The sequence below is a fragment of the Carettochelys insculpta genome, chromosome 4 (genome assembly GCF_033958435.1).
Source record: "Carettochelys insculpta isolate YL-2023 chromosome 4, ASM3395843v1, whole genome shotgun sequence".
Taxonomy (NCBI): domain Eukaryota; kingdom Metazoa; phylum Chordata; order Testudines; family Carettochelyidae; genus Carettochelys; species Carettochelys insculpta.
This window is the reverse complement of record NC_134140.1, coordinates 84,784,848-84,804,988: the sequence shown is the minus strand read 5'-3', so window position 1 is coordinate 84,804,988 and position 20,141 is coordinate 84,784,848.

The window sequence follows — 20,141 nt, the reverse complement described above, 5'->3', positions numbered from 1 at the left end:
TCTGGAATCCAGGGTCCTCCTTTGTTGTTCCTTCCTCCTTAGCCATTTACCTCCGGGCCTGTGTCACTGTCCCCGATACACCTAGTTTAAAGCTCTCCTCACTAGGTTTGCAAGCCTGCCTGTGAAGATGCTCTTTCCTATCTTCATCAGGTGGATCCCATCTCTTCCTAGCAATTCTTGTTCCTGAAAAAGAATCCCATGGTCAAAGAAACCAAAGCCCTCTTTCTGACCCCACCAGGGCAACCATGCATTTACCGCCACAATTTGACGATCCTTCACCCCTTCCTTCAAAAGGGAAAATGGATGAGAGCACTACTTGTGCTCCATATTCCTTGATCTTTCTTCCCAGAGTGACATAATCTGCAGTGATCTACTCAAAGTTGTTCTTGTCTGCGTCATTAATTCCTACATGGAGCAGTAGGAAAGGTTAATAATCCACAAGTATGATGATTTTTGGAAGAGACTCCATCACATCCTGGATTCTAGACCCTGGTAAATAGCAAACTGCCCAGGATTCCAGGTCTGGATGGCGGATAGATGTCTCTGTCCCTTGTAGGAGGGAGTCCCTGACCACCATCACCACCACCACCTATGAACTGATCCTGTTGCATTCATCTTCAGTAGCTAGGCTCTGGGTCTTCATAACCACTTGCTTTTATTTTGGAAGAAACCTGCTAAAAGCCCCACGGGAGATCAATGACTGCTTATGTCTTTTCTCCATTAAAAGGTCTGCTTCTTCAGGGGAATATTTTTCTTCGTCTCAGGTTATTTCTTCACCTATTAGCCATACACCCAAGATTTTACTCCACCTGCCAATAATAGAAGGGGCCTCTCTGTGGATTACACTGCAGCTGCTCTGTGTGGGAAATAATTTACTACATACCTTTACATGATACAGAATGTCCCTTGCACAGCTGGCTAGTTCTGCTGGCTAGGCCATGATGAGAGAAAAGAATTGTGGTCCCCTTCCTTCCCTCATTTCAAAGAGTTGTTCCCAGGATTGAGAGGGAAAGATGGTGGGTGGTCGGAATAGTTCTAGATCCTGAACAGTGTTGGGAGTTCCCTGAGCATACGTGTTCTGCTTTTGTTCTCAGGTCATGTAAGAAAAGGCTCGTCTCACGCACAGCTGTGTAAGGTAGGCATAGCGTAACTGCATTAAGGCATAACTAAGGAAATTGTTTACAATAAATAATTTATGAAACTGACTTCAATTCTTTTAGTTTACAAATTTCTTACCAGACACTTACAATTCATTCTTTTTTTCTTTTCCAGAGATATTTATAGCACAGTTTCTAGAGACAATGCTTGGCCTGCACATAGTAAGCTTTTGTTGCTAGTACTCAACAATCAAGTTGAGCTGAGTTACTTTGCTAGCTTTGATCACATGTTCTGTTCTGTTCCTTCAGTGAATCTCTTTGGGACAGATTTCTGGTGCAAACATTCATATTTGCAAATTAAAAATTGTTTTTTCACATATTGTCTCATATTTACTTGAGCTTTGCTGTTTCTATAAACATTCCTGCAAGTGCATTCAGTTAATAGAATAGTCACAAGTATGCAACCCAGCCATTGACACAAAAGTGTCAAAAATTGCAATGAATATTCATTGGAAATATTTCCATCGTAGTCACCAAATTGCATGCTGAAACAGTGTATAATTTTTCCATTTTGTGTAGAGATTCATGCTGTTCCCTCATGAAATATATCTGTTTCAATATCTCCATATGAGTCATTTGCATTCTTTTAGAAACATCATTTGCCAAATAGGGACTTCTTGTTTGGTTAGCAAACTTTGGAGACACATTACATGTCCTATCATGCAGAATAGCTATCCAACTAACACTCATGAGAGTAAATAAGAAAAATGCTAAAATAACAGTCAATTTTTATTCAAAAATACAACAGTTATACTTTAGAGAGACTCCTTTAAGTTTCCCTTTGTTTTAAAATTTAAATATTTTTGCATGTCACTGTGTTGTTCTCCCTTTTTCTGCCAGCATCCTGGTTTACCCTGGGTCAAACCAGCTTCAGATGTCTCCTGCTTGCCTGCAGGCTTTTTTGGCAGTGTTCGTATAATGAGGCACACCTAAATCTAGCAGCAGTGCTCGTCATAAACCATAAACTGGTTTGACTTTAACTTTTTTTTTCCCTCCAGGTTTATACAAGACAGTGAAACTATATGGGTGAGTTAAAGAATAGCTTTCATTGGATCTTAGTTCACTGTGATAGGAGTTCCTGTGTGGCAGTTTGCCACCCCTTCTGTCATGAAAACATTTGATTTAAAACAAACTGTGTGAGAGGTTGATTGGGGATAGTCTGGAAGCAAATAGAATAAGTATCATATTATGCATTTGGTGAAATTTGCACAATTTTTTTCCAAACCATCGACTCCCCGATAAAAGTGTGGATTCAGGTTGTAGGCTCAGATATGCCATAGACTTGCTGGGTGCTAATGACAACAACTTCATAAGCCTTCAATTTCTTCACATGTAGAACTTGGATAATAGTCATCTATCTCACATTTGGTGTGAAAATTAATTCTTTGTTACTCATCAAGCGCGTTCAGTTCCCCAAGTGGTAGTGCAGATGCCTTTTGGAGATTGAATTAACAAATTAAAATGGCACTTCAAATTAAAAAGAGGGAAAACATTACATGTAATGGAATCAGTCCTGTTGCACCAGTGGAGGCAAAACTCTTGTGAAAGATCATATGGATATTCACCTGATCTAGGTTTGAAGGATGAGCCCTAATGTGGATGACAAATTCATAAACGTGAAGCAAAATATGTTTTCCTCAATTTCTTTTGGTAGAGGCTTAAAGTCTTAATAATATTCAGCTTTCTATTAGGGGAAAGCACTTGTGATTAGTCATGACCAAGGGCCTACTCCTACCAACTCAGACATTAATTATTAACTTTTCTTATGTAAATAGTCTGTAGGAGTTTAATGGACCATCCTCATACATATGTGTCTGCGGACTTGAACCCTTAAACTTTACCATAACTGTAATTTTCATGACAAAGTCTTTAAGGTTATTCACAGAAAGTTACCATTCAGTGCAGTTAGGTGCCTTGAAATAGCTTCGTAAATAGCAAGTAAGAACAGACATAAACTGTAAGTACATTCCTGAGCGTAATTAAACACTGTGCATTTACTCACTTGTTACCAAAGGTAGTGATGAAGTTTTCATATTTAAAGTTATGGATCTGAAACTCTTTGCAGTTTTAGAGTAAATCCCAAAACAGAGAGTTCCCCATTTCTGTGTCTCATTTGGATCTTTAACACTGAGAAGTGAAGCCCAAGTATGGAAGGTACTTAGCTGTCCCCTGTGCCTTTTTTGTAAAAAAACAAAAACAAAAAAAGGGGTGCCACTACTCAGACAGCTCCCCACCCCTCCCCCACCCAATCCCATGGGTAGGGCTGCTGAGGTGCCAGTACTCAATACCTGCAAGTACTGGCCCCAGAAAAGCAGTTGTTGTCTTCAATTTCTGCAATGTCTGAATGCTCAACCATCATTAAAGTTTGTTTATTCCCACAATGCCTATGCAAGGTAGTATAATACTTTTATCCACATTTTATAAAAGGGGACTGAGACATTGGCCCTGTCTACACTATCCCAAAACTTCAAAATGGCCATGCAAATGTCCATTTCAAAGTTTACTAATGAAGCGCTGAAATACATATTCAGCACCTCATTAGAATGCCAGCGGCCATGGCACTTCGAAATTCAATCAAAACTTTGCAGGCTTACTATGACCTTCTTCCTGTGCACCTGGATGGAGAGCAGCGTACAACGAAGCAACCATACATGGAAGATCACCATGTAGCCTTGTAGGGTACCTACAGGACACTTCTGGAGGCTAATAAATTTGAATTAAGGACATGGCGCTTCCACACTAGCCTTGATTTGAGGTTTAAATTCAAAATTGATGCTATACCCATCCTGTAATATTGATATTTTGTTATTGGTATTATGGCTCACTAAATCGAGCTAATAGAGTTAACTGTGAAGACAGTGACATTTTAATATTGAGCTAATTCTTTGAAGTTTGATTTTATCTTGTAGTGTAGACATAGCCTAACGGTATAGTGAGAATCTGAACCTGGGTACTCATGGGCAAACATTCCCACTCTCTGCTGTCCCATGCAAGAGTGATCCCTCTGGTGAGGCTCCTCTCAACTTGGCCAGCAGAGATGTGGGGTTCCCAGTTGACTTGGTAAAGAGATTTCACACTATGTTCAAGTCCTGCTAACCATGATAAGTGCAGGTAGGTTGAAAGTTCTCATGCACAGTTCCCTTCAACCTGGCATCCCTGTCCTGGCCTGTGGAAGTGTGGAAGGAAGGATAGGGTAGGCTGCTTGGGCATCCAATCCTTTTCTCTTCCCTCACACCCAAAAGATGGTACCCCAGTTACCACCAGAAAATTGTTCCTTCTCTTCCTACATTAATTTCCAGCTGGGGCATTTCATAAAGCTGGGGAGGATGCTTCCATTTCCTCCTCCTCATCTGGAGGGCAAGATCCTCCTTCCACCTTCCTGTTGTTTCAATTCTCCCTGAACCAGTCAGTGAAGGCTCCCTATTTCCTTTCTTCAGAACCCCTTGAGCCCATGCTCAGGAAGAAAGGGGGCTTGCCAAGGAGATATCCCACTTCTCCCAGGTTGTGCGACTCCTAGTTTGAATGTCACGAATCATCATGAGATCACAGCATTCCTCCATTATTGATTATAAAAGGGAGTATCTACAAAGACCCACTCAGTGAGACAAGTGATACTACAGTAAACATCAGAGGGGGAAAAAACATTGATTCCTAGCTTGCCACATGGTCTTGTCTGTAGTTTTGCATTGCTGAAAGGGTTAGGTTTTGCTGGCAGGTGTCCTGGGCAAAGTTGATGGCACATCTCTTTTGTATGTACTGATGTGAAAGCTTTTCCATTATAAGGACAGTTCATTTTTTTACCACACCACAATTTTATAAGGAGGAGAAATCACATTTTGCCAATTACATTCAAAACAGAGTCTTGCTGCTAGCAATACAATAAATTAATTTCTCATGAAGTTTAAAACATAGCTCCTTTACTGGAGCAGTAAGTAGGCAAGACAGGGGACTCCAAGAAGCAGACGTTTTGTCATAAGATTAATCTGTTTAATAATTTCTTCTCCAAACTATCTAACTCCTGGGAGCAACCACCATATGTACAAGTATGTGCCTCTTTCCCTGCAACCTTTCCAACAGAATGCCTGCATAACAACAAAAATAGGCTGGCTCTTTACTCATGTCAAATGCCACTTAATTTTTTACAATAATTTTGAACTACAGATTGATTCATCCTGATCAATTTGTCCAAATCCCTTCCCATAATTTCAACTGGGTTGTTATCTTATCCAGACGTTTTTCAAACAAAATTAATAAATTTTTTTCTCAGCATTAGGCGGAGTTTGCAGACCAGTATGCTAATAGAAAACTGATTTCCAAAGCCAAACTTTACCAAATTTGTCTGAGGAAGTCCCACTGTCTCATTAAAGCTCACCTAATAAACTATTTTGCTAGTCTTTAAAGTGCTACTTGACTGCTTTTTTGTTTTGTACCTAATTGAAGGTTTCTAAGAATCCAAAGAAAGCAACTTAATAGGAAAAACTGCTAAAATTAACATTGTAGATCCAATTTTAAGTTATTCTGATATTATCAGCAACTAATCCATATAGAATAGGCTGAATGTATTTTGGACAGGAAAACACTCAATCTTTTTGCTAGCATGTTGGCATGTATTTTAGTGTCTACATTAATTAACTAGGTTGAAATGATGCACAATCGGAAAGATCTTTTTCTTCTTTAGGAATGACCACCGTTTTTACCTTTTCATGAATCTGGTTTTCCTGAATATATTATTAAACAATTCAGTTGAAATAGGGAGCAACACTTGATTTACAGCTATAAAATACTACTCAGAAAACCCATCAGTGCCTGGAGCTTTATTGGATATTAAATTCTTAATTACAACTTCAACTTCCTTTGCAGCAATTTACTTATCAAGATCTGCCACATCATACTCTGAAAACTAAGCAGGTTTCACACTTCTTACGTTTTTAAATTGAGGACTTGGATATTTTGAACTGTACAAGTTTGGAAAAAAGTTGGGATTCATGATCTATTTGATACCAAGTTATTAAATCTTTTTATTTCTATTTTGGAGGCTGATTTCTCATTTTTTTCTTTTTTAAAATTTCTGGCTAAAACCAGTTTCATCTTACAGAAAAAAGACAACTATAGGTAGTTTTGATTTTTTCCCTATAAGGGGGCTTAGCCAAAATCAAAACATGGTTGACTGTGTTCGTTTCAGTTAAATATTCTCTGTCATCTTTCTTATACATTCATCTTCATTATTTCTGTCTTAAAGCAATTAAAAATCCTGTCCACTTGGCAGCTTCTTGATTGATTAATGTATTTTTATTTAGCACACATATTCCTAGTTTATGAATTAGATATATTCCTTAGATTTTCCTTGTTACTTTCTGGTCTTGCTTTATGAGGAAAAGATTTGGTTTGACTTCCAATAAACATATCTTCTATTAAGAAAAGAAAAGTGGTTAATCATTACAAAGACAAAATTTCATTCTTTTATGTACATTTTGACACAATGAGCTAAACAGCACAGCTCTGAGTTTATCATTTAATAAGATTAATCATTTTCTGCCTCTGTAAGTAGCAGCACGCCAAAAAATTGGAAAAGTGCTCCGATCTATACACTGAAAAGATTTGTTGTTGTTGAAAGTGTGCATGATACACAAGTAAATGTAGAGTACTGCCATATAAAATGCCCAGGCTATTTCTCATCATTATAAATATTAAACTGTAGGCTTAGAAGTCAGAAGCAGTAAGAGCCTGATGTACTAACTTTTTAAGTGTTGACTCAGCCATGTGCTAGCTGTAAGACATTAATTATAACAATTCTATCTTCTAATTTCTAGCATATCTTACCACAGACTGGTAAATGCATTCTCTGAAATATCCCTCACAGGTGAAATCTTTATATAACATTCTTTAAAAACAGATTAAACATTAGTTCTTACAAAAGCCATGAGGAATAGAATGTTCAAAATCAAATGACTTAGAACACAAGGCCAACGTTTTCTAAACTGGCTACTTAAAGGAATCCTTTGTTTATTCTCAAAAGTGCTGAGCACCCAGAAATCCTGATGAAGTCACTGGGAGTTGTGGTACTCAGCACTTTTATTTATGCGGTTCACTATGTTTTTAGGAGACTAACTTTAGGTGCCCAGTTTGATCATTATATTTATAAAACATCATTGGACTAAACATTGCTAGGAGACAAACATTCTCACATCCTGATTGATACTAATCACAAACATAAACTATTAAAAATTAAAATTGAAATGTTTTCATCTTTTCTTAAAAGACTTAAGGAAGCCTTTAATTTATAAGTTGTCATTTCTGAAGGTATATAGGTACCAAGGATTTTCATTCATTCCTTTACTGATTAAACTGATTTTTAATTTGTATGAATGCATAATTCTGAGTTACAGATAAAGTGATTAAACGCATTTTACCTTGTCTGTATAAAAGAGAAATGAGAATAGATCACAGATACTAATGAAAACCTTGCATGCCATTCTGTCTTTAAAGTGTTCACCATAATTCTGCATATTTTGGGAGTTAACAGGAGGAATGTATTGCAACCAGCTACCTGACAAGATACAGCGTAGTATTGTTGCTTAGGCTGATGGGAAAAGGATTAAATTAATGATATATATCCATATCTGTACAGAGCCCAAATTAATATATCTATTACACTGGTTTAAATCAGGAGTCACTCCTCTGATATGTGAAAAAGTTGCATCAGATTAAGACCTTGTAACTGAGAAAAGAACCTCAGTTTATTTAGAATAACAGAATCACAGTTCTGGAAGGGACCCCGAGAGGTTATCTGGTCCAGGCCCCTGCACTCCTGGCAGGATTAAGTATTATCTAGATCAACGCTGGCACGTATTTGTCTAACCTGCTCTTAAAAATCCCCAGTGATGGAGATTCCGCAACCTCCTTAGGTGATTGATTCCAGAGGTTAATCACCCTGACAGTTAGAAAGCTTTTCCTATGTCCAACCTAAACCTCCCTTGCTTCAATTTAAGCCCATTGCTTCTTGTGCTCTCCTCATATGTTAAGAAGCATGCATTGTCCATCCACAAGACATTTAACAAACTAAAGAAATTCTCCTTATTTACAGAAATATTCTTTTACAATCCAGTAAGCAAACTAGTGATCTGTCCTAGAGCAAAAAGAATTTAAAAACAGATTAGAGCGAGAAATTTGAGTTGAAATAAATATTCAAATTCAACACATTAGCATGTGGTATGAGCAGAGACATCAATTACCTCACACATTACAAGGACTGCTTCCCTTCCTTTGATGCTCGTAGTTATCTTATGCAGGACAATAAACATCCCCCCACCTCCATCCCCCTCCTTTAGTCCTATGTATTTGATTCGTCAGTTTTTATAGCAATTTTTTTTTGGTCCTCTGTACATATAACTGTCAGTCTCATCCCACAAAAGCTCATCACCAAATATATCATTTTGTTAGTCTTTAAAGTGCTACATTTCTGCTGCTTTGTTTTGTTGGCATACAGACTGACACAGCTACCTCTCTGTTACTAGTGATCTGATAGTTATACTTCCATGGGACTCACTGAAGAGACCTTTATTTGTTGAGGGCTATTCTTTCAAAATCAAATTTTAATAATTTTTAACCCCCACTCCACCAGAATTTTGTCAGAGGACATGAGTGTGTTTGGGGTGCCAAAGTTCAGAGATGGGACTTTTGTCAACAGAATGGTCCTCCATGGTGCAGGCTAGCTGAAGCACTGAGACACCCCTTTTACAGTTATCTGACATCTATGGTCAGTGCCTTCAGCCACTTTCAAAGATGCAAGGAGCCACAGAAACCCCATGGTAGGAAGCTGGCTTGTAGAAGCACCATAGCCACATCCTGCCAGCTGCACATGGTGGCAGATACTTCTTGAGCTCCAGAAGCATGAACCAGACCCCCAAACCCACTCCTGGCCCATTGCAGGACAGACCCGGGATCCCAGGACCCTGCCAGTGGGCCAAAAAAGCAGCCCCCTCATGGTCAGGCCCCAAGCTGCAGGACCTCATCACCCTCTGGGGCAATGAGGCCATCATTCTGTACCCACCACCAAGCAGAGAAATGCCCTGTGCTACATTCACCTGGCTGAAGCCCTGTCAGAATGTGGACACCAAGCCTGCACCACATAGCAGGTGCATGCCAAAGTGAAAGAGTTCCACCAGGGCTATGAGTGGGCCTGGGATTCCAGGGGATGTACAGGAGTGGAGGCAGGGAAACACACCTGCCCCTACTATGAGTAGCTCCACCAGCTGCTCCGTGGGGATGACAGTGCCCTGACAGTTGACGACTTCAACACAGCCAAGGTGGCTGCCTCATAGCAGCCAGAGGCTGACCAGCCACATATCCTACAGGTGCCCAAGCCAGGGGACAAGCTGGACCCGGATTCAAGCCGGGGGACCCTAGTGATCCTGTCAGGCCCCTCCAGTGAGGTTGCACCCTGGAAGTTACCAGACATGTTTGGGGGACCCTCTGGTGAGCATCCCACACATCACACACTGTAGACCATGCAGAGCAGACACATCTGAGGCATGCCACAATACTGGCCAGGCTGGCCCAGGTGGGACCCCAATATGTGGGCCCAGAACATGCAACCATGCAGGTGGCAATGTGGTCCTCCAAGACCCAGTGGACAACCCCTGGCACTGGTGCCATGAGAGGCTGTGTATGCCCCAGGGTCCTGGGGAAGGGAGGACACTGGGGAGAGCCAGTCTACACCCTTGCTTGCCCGCCACTTGTGCAGGGACCCTCCCATGGCTGGACAGTCTCCGAGCCACTAGACCATTGGGTGGGGAAGCCGGGGGTACAGCAATCATCCTGCTCCCTGTGGCTGAGCGGGATTGTTGTGCAGCAGGGCCCACCATACAGGGCACACACGAATGAGCTCCGGGGAGAGCCCTGTCCAATGTGTCGGAGGTGGGGGCTACTGTCCGCGATGGGTATGGGGCGGGCTGTAGGGGCTACATGGCGGGAATGACTCACAATCTCTCCTCTGCTCCCATAATGCTACCCCTTCGGAGGGTTGGACCAGCACCCCTGCCTCACCAGGGCCAACCTGTCCAGGATCCTGCCTGAATACAGCCAGTCTGGCCCACCGCTGGCTCACCGCTTGCCACCATCACTGTGGATGAGGCACTATGCCTCTACGCAGCTGCCCTAGCCCACCAAAACCAGATGCAGGAGCACCGCCAGTGGGAGGACCAGAAGTACTGGGAGCAGGTCCTTGAGCAGCAGGAGGTGGCATGGGGCCAGATGCTTGAGGAGGGCCACAAGATGCAGACCATGTGGGAGGACACTCTAGCCCAGGCTTACCCACCCACTGCCCCTGGTCACTATCCCATGCCTACCCCCCTCACCTGTCCCCACAAACCCCACCCATACGGTTTTTCCCATGCCTTTTTCCCTCCACCCTTGCCCCCAAGTCCCTGCCCCTCCAGTCCCCATGCCAGAGGCTGTGCTGCAGTCCCCATAGTGAGCAATGGCCATGGTTGGTGTCCTTGCTCCCCAGGACTCCCCGCTCCCCATTCTCCTCTGCTGCCCCAGCTGACCCTGCCCTTGCCTCAGCTCTGAAAGCCCCATACCTCCCTGTGCTCCCAGCTGCAACCCAGCCCCGACAGGGACCCCTACCCCATGGTGTGAGGGGATCCTGAGGCCAAGGCCATCACCATCACCTTCACCCACTCCTCCTCCGGGTCATGGCCCTCCACTCTCTTCCTAGACTGAAGCCTGCCCACATTCCCTGTCTGAAGCCCCCTGACCCATGTTCAGGTGTCCCCCATCCCAACCCCCTCCCCGCACCGCCGGCCACATAGCTACCCAGGACTGCACAGTCCAAATAGTTTGCTTTAATAATGTTTATTTTAACACAATTTCTCCTATTAGTTAAGTAAAAATATTCTTGTTTCAGCACCCCCATGTCCCTCTTTACTGGGGAGGGATCTGGGGCAAGGGACCAAAGGAAGGGGTTGTGGCCAGGCTAGGGTATGGCTGTGGGCCTGAGGTCCCCACCAGGGTACCTTAGGGAGGTGGGTCAATGGGGTCTTCGGGAGAACATCTCCCATAGGGCCTCCCTGATGCATGTCCAGGCGAGTGAGGAGGCAGTGCAACCTCTCCTTTACATACCCAAAAGTGCACTTGACCAGGTTATGTGTCCGGTTGAGGTGGGCATTGAACTGCTTCTTTGTCTGGTCCAGATAGCCAGTGTACAGGCGCATTAGCCATGGCATGAGGGGGTATACCACATCCCCAATCATGCACAGGGGCATCCCCAAGGGCACATCATGCTGGGGGATGTACGAGCCTGCTGCCATCCTATGACACAGGCCAGAGTTCCTGAACACCCTGGCACCATGTGCCCGGCCCAACCACCCAAAGTAGTTGTCAGTGAACCAACCACGATGGTCCACTAGGGCCTGCAGGATGATGGAGTGGTACCCTTTCCGGTTTATGCACTGCACTGTGCTGTGGTTCAGGGTGTGGACTGTATGTGGGTCCCACCTGTTGCCCCAAATCAGTTCAGAAAGCCCAGGGCATTTAGTCTGGCCATGGTTGCATCCACGGTGCTGACTCAGATGAGCCTCCCCAGCAGGATGTTGTTGATAGCCGTCACCAGCTGGAGGCTGAGAAGTATGACACACACAAGCGTCTGGGCTCTGGCAGCCTCCCCGACCTCTCCTGTCAGGAGTTAGCAATGGTCAGTGTGCCATTGATTTGGTATAATGTGTGTTAAATGTGTAGGAAAGCTTTTGAAAGGAATATAACTGAGTTCTACTGCTACTTTTTATACTGTAATGTGAGTACAGAGTTGAAAAACATTGTTATGAATAGAATTAGATTGATTGATCTGTTTGTATTGATTATCCGGTGTTGTTACGGGTTTACATAAATGTATGTAGACCTTCAAATGTTGTTGTTTAACTATAAAGTCTAGTTACTAACATCCAGGGCTTTTTTTTTTTTTTTTTACTGTGAGTAATGTTGTAGCATATGTTCATGTTTTAGTACTTTGGAAAAGGATCCCTTGGAAAGGAAATGAGATTTTTGTAATGTTGACCTTTACATGTATTTTTTGCCAATTTTAGGGGCAAAGTTAAGGCACTGTAAGTTGTGTAAGGTGTTAGTGAATGACAAACCATTACACAGCTGTAAAAAAGTGGCCAAATCCCTAAGATGCTCATTCCCTACTTTATAATGAGTGGGCTTTTTCAAATATGTGCTATTTGTAAACAGAGGACGTTTGCAACCTTATTTTGTGGGTTTGTTGCATGAGATTTGAAACACAAAAGCCTTGTTGCAAAAACCTTAATTATTTTGTACATTTGACCCCAATGCGCACCAGTATGAGCTGTGCTGTGACAGCATTTGTAAAGCCCACCATTGTGGGGATGCCCGCCTGCAGAATTTAATAAAGTCACAAGGGATAGGTTGTATGTGATACATATTGGCCTGGAACATGTATGTAGTAGATGATGGAGGCGGAGCTTTTATACAACTTTAAATGCAAGAAGTTTTATATCTAAAACATTTTAATGTTTTGCAGTTTAATAGAGCTCTGTATTTTCCTGTCTTACTCCTGTCACTTTCTAGATCTCCCTGGTGTCTCACTCCTTCATGAATATCACTGGAACATGGTCTGAACAAGAGAGAATCCTGATCCAGGATTCAGGAACAAACAATTTCATGTGCTACATTTGTTATACCATTGCTGTAAATGAGCTGCCAGTTTACCTCTTATCCAGCTACCTTATTGTGGGGGGATGCACATTGCATCTTCCTCTTCATTTTGTAGCCTCATTGTAATTCTCGTACTATCTTCTGCTCCCAAAGGGACACAAGAAAAAAAAAACTATTGAACAAAGTCAACATGGAGTTCATAAACCAAACTATTCTGAAGATCAGATACAACAAGGAAAAGTAGAAACATTTTTTAAAAGATCAGTGAGAGGGAATTATTCAAGCCCCATAACTTTGAAATTCCTATTTGGGTGTTTTACTATGTTTCAAGTGTCAGCAGGGCCTGAAGAAATGCATCCTAGAATACTTAAAGAGCTGATAGAAAAGGTTTCTGAGCCTTTAGCTATCATCTTTGAAAAGTCCTGGAAGCCCAGAGAGATTCCAGAAGACTGGAAAAGGGCAACTATAGTGCTCATCTTGATAAGGCAAAAAAGAATAACCCAGGAAGCTACAGACCAATCAGTTTAACTTCTATGCCAGGAAACATGATGGAGCAAGTAATTAAGGAATTTGTCTGCAAAAATCTCTAAGGAAATAAGGTGATAGGTAGCAGCCAGCATGGATTTGTAAAGAACAAATCATGCCAGACCAGTCTGATAGCTTTTTTTGACAGGATAACCGGTCTTGTGGATCAGGGAGAAGAAGTGGATGTGGTATACCTAGACTTTAGCAAGGCATTTGACACTAGGCATTTAGCAAGGCATTTAGTAAGGTCCAGCCCCTCATGTGTGTGTCATTCAACTTAGATGGGGCCACTATAATGTGGATGCATAACTGGCGGGATAACCATTCTCAGAGAGTAGTTATTAATGGTTCACAGCCATGCTGGTAGGGCATAACAAATAGGGTTCTGCGGGGATTGGTTTTGGGACTGGTTCTATTCAATATCTTCATCAGCAATTTAGGTATTGGCATAAAAAGTACACTTATTAAGTTTGCAGATGATACCAAGCTGGGAGGGGTTGCAACTCCTTTGAAGGATAAGGTCAGAATTCAAAATGATCTGGACAAACGGAAGAAATGATCTGAGGTAAACAGGATAAAGTTTAATAAGGACAAATGCAAAGTGCTCCACTTACGAAGGAACAATTAGCTTCATACATATAAAATGGGGAGCAGCTGTCTAGGAAGGAGTACTGCGGAAAGGGATTTAGAGGTCATAGTGGACCACTAGCTAATATGAGTAAATCGTGTGATGCTGTTGCAAAGAAGCCAACAAGATTCTGGGATGTATTAACAGGAGAGTTGGGAGCAAGACACGGGAAGTCATTCTTCTGCTCTACGCAGTATTGATTAGACCTCAGTTGGAGTACTGTGTACAGTTCTGTGCACTACATTTCAAGAAAGATTTGGAGAAGTTCCAGTGAAAAGCAGCAAAAACAATTAAAGGTTTAGAGAACATGAGCTCTGAGGGAAGACTGAAAGAACTGGGCTTGTTTAATTTAGAAAAGAGAAGAGTTAGAGGGTCATGTTAGTGGTTTTCAGGTACCTAAAAGAGGTTTACAAAGCGGAGGGAGAAAAGTTGTTCTCCTTGGCCTCTGAGAATAGGACAAGGAGCAATGGGCTTGAACTGTACCAAGGGAGGTTTAGGTTGGACATTAGGAAAAACTTCTTAACTGTCAGGAAGGCTAAACACTGGAATAAATTACCTAGGGAGGTTGTGGAATCTCCATCGCTAGAGATTTTTAAGAGCAGGTTAGATAAACACCTATCAGGGATGTTCTAGACCAGGGTTTCCCAAATTTTATATAGTTGGGACCTGGTTTTTCAGTACCTTTTTTTGCAGCCCAAAAATATAAACACATACAAAAAATGAAAAATGAATAACTTTTCACTGTTTCTTATTTATTCACAATAATAATAGTACATAATGAAAATTTGTATATTTTCTAAGGACTGGTATTTTTTTCCAAGGACCTGTGCCGGGCCAAAGACCACACTTTGGGAAACACTGGTCTAGACGGTGCTTGGTCCTGCTGAGAGGGCAGGGAACTGAACTCAATGACCTCTTAAGGTCCCTTCCAGTTGTAGTGTTCTATGATTCTGTGATTCAATGATTCCAAAAACACTGTACTCTGAGGTATGGTGCAGTAATTTCAAGTGGATTCTTTTATACCTCAGAAAGTTAGAATGTAGCCTTCATACCAAACTCCTAAAAGGGAATCTGGTTTAAATTAAAAATGCAGCAGTTATTGCCTCTGTATACTACAGTAGAAATTTACAAACAAACATAATGTTCGGTTATTTAGCCAAACCACTTAGGACTTTATCCTTTGAATCCAATGTATGATGGTCAACCAGCTCAATCAAGTGAATTGAGCTGTGCTAACTTCCATTTGCAAAGTAAGGATGTGCTTTGGATATCTAATTCAGGCTTTAGATGCCCATTTCAGCACTTGGGTTTTGCTTGATCCGCTTAACTAATCTCACTGAATATTTCACAGGGCATGTGATGATACTAAAAAAGTAACAGCAACGAAGGGTCCTGTGGCACCTTATAGACTAACAGAAAAGTTTTGAGCATGAGCTTTCGTGAGCACAGACTCACTTCAGCAGATGCGCTCAAAACTTTTCTGTTAGTCTATAAGGTGCCACAGGACCCTTCGCTGCTGTTACAGATCCAGACTAACACAGCTACCCCTCCGATACTAAAAAAGTAATTAACCTGATGATACTCTGAGGCTGGAGAGGGCAGATGCGTAAAGTTTGCTGGTCCACTGGAAAGGACCAGTCAACTCAGGAACTATTAATCTGATAAAACTATGTAGAGAGGGGGACTCCAATAAATCCTGAGCAGAGCTGTTTATTTCATAAGTTATTAGGGAGAGATTGAATTAAGGAGGGACATTTGTGCAGAGGTGAGATTTTTTTGCCCAGTTTTCAATAAGGATTCTTCTCCCTTTTCTATTCCCCAGGGGAAAAAAATGTGAGAGAAAGCTGTGTCATATTGCATGAATGCAATGGGGTGTTTGCTAACTTTGGCTACGTCTACACTTGCCCCCTTCCTCAGGGGAGTAAAGACACTTTGAAGTAGCATGCACACCAGCACTTTGAAGTTTGATGCTTCAAAGTTGCTGCGGGGGAGAATTAACCTAATGAAGTGCTGCATATTCACCACAGCACTTCATTAGAAATCTCCCATCGCCCTGATTAACATCTTACCTGTTCACAAACCTCCTTCCTTAATTCAGTCTCTCCCTAACATTTTGTGAAATAAACAGCTCTGCAATGTGCCCATCCAGAGCCCCGAAGAGGGATGGTCTAGGAATTGGTTGTGCTTCTATAGCTGCGTCTACACGTGCACGCTACTTCGAAGTAGCGGCAGTAACTTCGAAATAGCGCCCGTCACGTCTACACGTGTTGGGTGCTATTTCGAAGTTGAAATCGACGTTAGGCGGCGAGACGTCGAAGTCGCTAACCCCATGAGGGGATGGCAATAGCGCCCTACTTCGACGTTCAACATCGAAGTAGGGACGTGTAGACGATCCGCATCCCGCAACATCGAAATAGCGGGGTCCTCCATGGCAGCCATCAGCTGGGGGGTTGAGAGATACTCTCTCTCCAGCCCTTGCGGGGCTCTGTGGTCACCGTGGGCAGCAGCCCTTAGCCCAGGGCTTCTGGCTGCTGCTGCTGCAGCTGGGGGTCCGTGCTGCATATACAGGGTCTGCAACTAGTTGTTGGCTCTGTGTATCTTGCACTGTTTAATGAAAGTGTGTCTGGGAGGGGCCCTTTAAGGGAGCGACTTGCTGTTGAGTCCGCCCCGTGACCCTGTCTGCAGCTGTGCCTGGCTCCCTTATTTCGATGTGTGCTACTTTGGCGTGTAGACGTTCCCTCGCTGTGCCTATTTCGATGTTGGGCTGAGCAACGTCGAAGTTGAACATCGACGTTGCCAGCCCTGGAGGACGTGTAGACGTTATTCATCGAAATAGCCTATTTCGATGTCGCAACATCGAAATAAGCTATTTCGAAGTTGGGTGCACGTGTAGACGTAGCCTATGTGAGGGAAAGGCATAGAAGACCTCATGAGGTCCTTCCAGTGCTACATTTTTGATTATGAAAGAAATGCCTGTAGGTTTACTTCATGATATAAACAAAACCCTAAGTTCTCTACAAAGAAAGAGAACATAAAGGGAGAAAGGGTGCCTGTTTTAATAAAAGGACAGACCAAATCCTACAAGGGTGCATATGGTACCTTTTGCGGGATCATGGCCTAAATAGATAAGTAGATAAGGAACAGGGAACAGAGTGTGATAAAAACAATAACAAAACTGTGGACAATACAAATTCTTCCCATAAATGTAGTATTAAAGTAAAGGAGCTTTGGCACACTGTCACAACGTAGGGAAAAATAGGGGTACAGGTCCCACAGGTTTATTTTTCTTTACAGTAAATGTTAATACAAGAATTGCAAATGTCCTCATTTAATGGCTTACTGGAAACATAGCTGCCACAGCAACTAACAAAAGTTATGGCTATAATCCAGACAGGGGTTATGGCCAAAGTGACACACTGTATTGTAGTGCCTAGTTCCAAGGACACTATCTCAGCTACAAAGGAATAGCTTGAAAGAATGAAGGGGAATGCTGCAGAAAACTAATGTCAAGATCAAAGATCGGCAGCTTTTTCCAAAATTAGCGTTTCTATAGTTGGTCACTAAACATCTGGACTTTGAACCATTTTCTTTTATGACTGTCATTACAAATAACAAGCAGTACTGTAGCACCTTACAGAGTAAACAAATTACTAAGTAATGAGCTGAGGAAATGGGTCTTACCCTCAAAAGCTCATTAGCTAATGCATTTGTTTGTCTTTCAGGTGCTACAGAACTGTTTGTTATTTGTGAAGCTACAGACTACCATGGCTACCCTTTTGAGACAATTTACATTTATAAAGTTTGTCCATCTTGAAAGAACACTGCGGGATGCAGTGAGTAAGCGGCTTCCTGTGGATGCGTTTAAGTAATGCTTCTCTTCTGGTAAACGCCCTCCCACAGGTGTAACCCACTCAAGAAGAGTGCATAGGTCTTTGGGCAGCTTGAGTTCCTGATCCACTAAGAAGAATAAGGTTACATCTACATTAGAGAGTTTAGTCAACAAAACCGGGGTTTTGTTGACAAAACTTGTGGAGTAGCTACACACAAAATGCATTTTGTTAACAGTCTCTCAACAAAACTTGGCACTTCCCCTGACAGCTATCTGCCTCTCCGTGATGAGGAGTAATGCCTTTGTCAATGGTTTCTGTCAACAAAAATGTAGTGTAGATGCTCTGGGGTAACTTCTTGTTGGCAGACAGGACTTCTGGTTCACCAAGCAGCCCTGTTTGCTGAACTTCTGGTTGGCTGTTCTGTCAAGAGAGTGGCTGGGCAGTCTTGCTGCTCCGTGTCTACAGAGTGGCTTGCTCTTTCCATCCACTTTTGTGTGTGGACGTGATCTGTTGACAGAAGTTTTGCTGGAAGATCTCTTCTGCCAGTGAGTTCAGTTGACAGATTGCTTTAGTGTAGGTGTAGCCTAAGTGTCTATTAGAGATTCTAATAGAATTAATCATTGGTCTTGCTTATAGTGCAGAAAATCTTGGGTTTGAAACCTGCTAAGTACTGTTGTCTCTGTAGAGCTGATCTTTTTGAGTGTAATGTCTGTCAGAGCTTTGCTATTCAAAGGGCAGTGCCTTAATGACATCATCCTCAGTGGTGCAAAGGGAACAGAAATCTGCCCTATGGCTACTGTTATGGACACCTGGTCTTGTTTTATAGCTTGTTCTGGTAAGATGCTTTTTTTCTGACCAATGTTCCTCTCAGGTAAAATTCACAGTGTGCAATCAGTCCCAGAAGTGCTGGTGAGACAACTCCTACAAGTCACTCTTAGAACAGGAGAAAGATTTAAAGAGATAAGAAGGTATTTTAGTAATATAAGGTTCTCCATTTTTATACCTTTCAGGCTGTCAGATAGTGAACTTACTTAAACAAAAGATGAATTTTTCAGAAGCATCCAAGACCTAGATTCCCAGCATATTTAGGTGCCTGCCTCCCATTTATTTTTTCTCCTAAATATATTTGAGGCTGTGGGCCTTTGATGAGTAAGTGCTACACTTGATATACTGATTGAAAGGGTTTTTCTCTCACTGCAGAAAATCTCTCTCCTCCCTCAAGTGTGGTGTCTACTCTGGGGCTTAGGCTTCCTATGAATTTCTCTTAGCAAGTTGACCTAAGCTGACCTCAATTTTTAGATGTACACAAGACCTATGTCAGTTACGTGTTTTTGAAACTCTTAACCAGTTTTACATATAGTAAACACTGACACAGTTATGGCAGTTCTTTAGCATTCACTTGTCACGTCTCTCTCAGAGGTAGCTTTCAAAATCCATTGCATGAAAGACTAATTTAAATCAGCAATGCTCACTTATCCAGACTTTTATAAGTTCTTGATGGCCAAATCCTTTCCAGTCTTTTCTGTCTGTCTGCTGAGTTTGTTCTTCTGTTGGCCTTCTGATTTGCTGGTATGGCTTTCCAAGGAGACTCATTATTTAATTATTCCCCATTCTCTCTTGCCAACTAGTCATGAAGCCTTGGAAGTGGAGTGCGGGCAAAGGAAAGTAATCCCTATATTGAGTTGCACCCATAAGGAACCTTGTGGGCTCAGAGGGAGTGACCTATATGGACACTGTTACCTCCAGCCCAAAGTATATCTTTGTGAATGATGATACTTTTTATTCACCAGCTCTCCTATTTTTCATTGCCTTGCTATTTCATTGCTTTGCTATTTACAAGGCTTAAATAAATATAGTCTCTGCCCTTTTATTCCAGCCATCCTAAAAGTCTTATTTTACGTGATGTTCAGCTAACTGAAAAAACAGTTCAGCAGTTTAAAAAGAAAATATTGGTGATAAAAGTGTAGTGCCAGGTTGAGATTCTATAGGCCAAGTTTCAGCCTCGTGTGAATTTTTATGGCAGAGTTATAAACCTGTTAAAATATAGTTTTATAATTGAAATGTTGACTCAACCTTTATATACACCCAGCCTTTATTCTAGATGGTGTCAAATACTATATATGGAAAGCCAAGATAAGTGAGTTTTTGTTATAAAGGATAAATAGGAGATAGAAAGTGAACTTTTTATCTAAGGATTTTTTCCTGTGTTTTAACTTTGATTAAAAAGCTAACCATATGCCTTCAGTGACAAGTATTAATGTTGGAATTGATAATTGGCATAAGAGTAAATTAAATTTTAAATCTCTTTGGGAACCTAAATCCAACCAT